The sequence below is a fragment of the Orycteropus afer genome, unplaced genomic scaffold (genome assembly GCF_000298275.1).
Source record: "Orycteropus afer afer isolate SDZICR_OR568_19922 unplaced genomic scaffold, OryAfe1.0 scaffold00573, whole genome shotgun sequence".
Taxonomy (NCBI): Eukaryota; Metazoa; Chordata; class Mammalia; order Tubulidentata; family Orycteropodidae; genus Orycteropus; species Orycteropus afer.
In genome coordinates, this window is record NW_006922160.1 from 251817 (window position 1) to 256258 (window position 4442).

A 4442-nucleotide genomic window follows, 5' to 3' on the forward strand; every position below is an offset into this window, starting at 1 on the left:
AAAAGACAAAGAAAATTAATATTTTGAAATGTGCAAAGACCTGGAGTTGGAAAGCCCAAAGGGAAGAACATGTATGACATTTCTCAAGCTGAAAGAATTGAAGAACAAGTTCAACCCTTAAGTTGCAATATTGAAGGATTCTGCAGGCAAGATATTGAATAACTCAGGAAGCATCAGGATAAGATGGAAAGAACACCAGAGTCACTGTACCAAATAAAACTGGTTGATGTTCAGCCATTTCAGGGAGTAGCATATGATCAAGAACTGAAGGAAGAAGTCCAAGTTGCACTGAAGACATTGACAAAAAAATAAGCCTACAGGAATTGACAGAATACCAATTGAAGTGTCTCAACAAATTGATGTAATGCTGGAAGTGCTTACTCTATTATGCTAAGAAATTTGAAAGATAGCTAGCTACCTGGCCAGCCGGTTGGAAGAGATCCATATTTGTGTCTATTCCAAAGAAAAGTGATCCAACAGAATACTGAAATTATCAAACAAAATCATTAATATCACACACAAGTAAATTTTTCCTGAAGATAATTTAAAAATGATTTTAGTGGTGCATGCACAGGGAACTACCAGAAGTTCCAGCTGGATTCAGAAGATGGTGTAGAATGAGGGAATATCATTGCTGATGTCAGATGGATTGTGGCCGAAAGCAGAAAAACCAGAAAGATGTTTACCTGTGCTTTATTGATTATGCAAAGACATTCGACTATCTGGATCATAGTAAATTATGGATAACATTGTGAATAACAGGAATTCCAGAACATTTAATTGTGCTCATGCAGAACCTGAACATAGACCAAGAGGGAGGCATTCAAACAGAACAAGGGAATACTGCGTGGATTTAAATCATGAAAGGTATGTGTCAGGGTTGTACCTTTCACCATGCTTATTCAGTCTGTATGCTGATCAAATAATCTGAGAAGCTGGGCTATATGAAGAATATGGCATAAGAATTGAAGGAAGACTCATAACCTATAATATACAGATGACACAACCTTACTTATTGAAAGCAAAGAAGACTTGAAGCACTTACTGATGAAGAACAAAGATTACAGCCTTTTGTATGCATTATATCTCAGCATATGAGTGTGTCAGGGTTGTATCCTTTCACCATGCTTATTCAGTCTGTATGCTGAGCAAATCATCTGAGAAGCTGGACTATATAAAGAAGATCATGGCATCAGGATTGGGGGAAGACTCATTGACCACCTGCAATATGCAGATGACACAACCCGGCTTGCTGAAAGTGAAGATGACTTGAAGCACTTACGAGATTAAAGACTACAGTCTGCAGTATTGTTTACATTTGAACATAAAGAAAATGAAAATCCTCACAACTGGACCAATAAGCAGCATCACAATAAATGCAGAAAACATTGAAGTTGTCAAAGATTTCATATTACTTGAGTCCACGATCAACACCAGTGGAAGCAGCAGTCAGGAAATCAGATGACACATCTCACTGGGTAAATCTGCTGCAAAAGACCTCTTTAAAGTGCTGAAGAATGAAGATGTCTCTTGAAGACTAAGATGTGTCTAACCAGGCCATGGTATTTTCAGTCGTCTCACATGCATGTGAAAGCTGGACAATTAATAAGGAAGACCGAAAAGAGTTGATGCTTTTGTGTTGTGATGTTGGTAAAGAATATTGAAAGTAACATGAACTGCCAGAAGAACTGACAAATCTGTCCTGGAAGAAGTGTGTCTGAAATGCTCCTTGGAAGTGACAATGGTCAGACTTCATCTCACCGACTTTGGTCATGTTGTCAGAAGGGACCATTCCCTGGAGAAGTATATCATGGTTGGTAAAGTGGAGGGTTGGTGAAAAAGGGGAAGACCCTCAATGAGATGAATTGACACAGTGGCTGCAAGGATGGGCTCAGGTATAGTGAGGATTGTGAGGCTGGCACAGGACTGGGAACTGTTTCATTCTGTTGTACATAGGGTCACTATGAATCAGGGCCAACTCAATGGCACCTAACAACAACAACAATAGCAGCAGCAACATATCAATGTAAAAAAAACAAAAATCCTCATAAAAGAATCAATAAGCAACATCTTGATAAACATAGAAAATATTGAAGTCATCAAGGATTTCATTTTACTTTGATCTGCAGTCAAGAAGCAGCAATCAAGAAATCAAATGCAGTATAATTACATTTTGCAAATCTGCTGCAAAAGACCTCTTGAAAATGTTAAAAAGCAAATACCATTTTGATGAGTAAGGTGCGCCTAAGCCAAGCTATGGTATTTTCAATCACCTCATATACACGTGAAAGCTGGACAATGAAAAAGGAAGACCAAAGAATTGATGCCTTTGAATTACAGTGTTGGCAAAGAATATTAAATATACCATGGACTACCAGAAGAATGAACAAATCTGTCTTGGAAAATGTATGGTGCCAGAATGCTCCTTAGAAGTAGGATGGTGGGACTTTTGTCTCACATGCTTTGGACCTGTTTTCAGGAGGGAATAATCCCTGGAGAAGGACATCATGCTTGGTAAACTACAGGATCATGGAAACAGTGGCTCCAACAATGGGCTCAGGTATAGCAATGATTGTGAGGATGGCGCAGGACCAGCATTGCTTCATTCTGTTGTACATAGGTTGCTATGAGTCAGAACTGAGTCAAGAGCACCAAACAGCTAACAGCAATTGAAATATGGATGTCAGAGTTAATAAGTAAAATTTTATCAGGTTTGAGATCAGCTGTCTTTGTAAGAATGTTAATGTGGCATTTCTGGTTAGTCTTTGTTTTTTAAATTGGGGTTGTCACGTCATCAAGCCTAGTTGATATTTCTATTTTCACTTTCTGAGTAGAAATTCTGTAATGCTATATTTGTTTCTTGAGGAGTCTGGTGGCACAAAGGTTAAATCACTCAGCTGGTGTGGTAGTTAATGTTATGTGCCAACTTGGTTGGGCCTGGTTGAGTGGCTTGGTAGCTGGATGTAGTATTCCCCATGATGAGGCTGGTAATCAACTCAATGGTGGAAGCCACTGTGAGCAGCTGAGTCGCTGCCTCAGGGATGTGGTCTGCTCCCAATGTATAAGAAGTTTTGGGAGTGGTCTGTAGCTTTTGGCACACTTGAATCCTAAATGTCACCAAGTTGTTATTCAGCGGGCTGCCGTGCTGTCTGCCAATCTTGGGACTTCTAATGGACTTAAATCAATGGCCTGCCACGTGGTTTGGTAATATCGGGACTGTGCCTTTTTATTTGTCGACATTAGGTTTGTCAGCTTCAGCAGTCAGCAGCTGCCTTAGTAAAGAAATGCCTCTAGCTTCAGTGAGCCGGGAACAAGAGGCAGAGCTGAAGCCTAAGGTCGAAGGGCTTTCACCCTGTCCCTAGAACTTGGGTCTTAGAACTCGGACTTCTAGCCTCTAAAACTGTAAGAGAATAAACTCCTGTTTATTAAAGCCATCCCATATTTGGTATTCCTGTTAGAGTGGCACTAGAGGTAACCAAAACAGCTGGTAACCGAAAGGTCACCAGCCACTCCACAGGAGTTCCCTAGTGCTGCCATAATAAATTAGCATAGATTTAGTACCTTAAACAACACAGATTTATTATTTTATGGTTCTAGTATTATTTTATGGTTCTAAGGGTCAGAGTAGCATAGTGGCTAAGACACTTGCCTGCTAACCAGACGGCTGGCGGTTCAAACCCACCAGCCAGTCCTTGGAAGGAAGATGGGGCAATCTACTTCCGTAGTGATACTGCCTCAGCAACCCAAGGAGGGGTCGCTATGAGTTGGGTTCGAATCAGCAGCAAATAACAACAACAACAACAGGTCAGAATTCTAAAATGAGTCAGCAGGCCTGCATTCCTTCTGGAGGCTCTAGGGGAGAATCTGTTTTCCTTGCCTTTTCTAGTTTCTAAAGGTCACACCCATTCCCTGGCTGTGGCCCACATCTTTCTGCTTCTGCCATTACTTCTTTTCTCTGACTTTGACCCCCTTGCCTCCTACTTTCCCTTCTTAGAACCCTTGTGATTACATTGAGTTCATCCAGATAATCCGGGATAATCTTATCTCAAAATCCTTAACTTCATCACATCTGCAAAATCCTTTGCTATATGTGTAAAGCAACATATTTGCAGTGCCTGGGGTTCGGATTTTGGTAACTTTGGGGACCTTTAAGCTTTCCACCACAGTGTATCCAAGGCCAATTGTTATGTGCTATCCATGTCTGATTGTTGTTGTTGGTGGTGGTGGGGTGATTTAACCTGGATTCTGTAGATCAACCATTGATTGGTTGAAGCCCTGCCCATATTTTACAGAAGAAGAAAGTAAAAGTCTAAGATGTCACTAACAGCCGCCCCTCCTTATGTTAAGCATAAATGAGAAATAGTGAAAATGAGAAACACATTTTTTTTTTTTTTTTATTAGGATTTGGGTGAAGATTTACAGAGTAAATTCACTTTTCATAC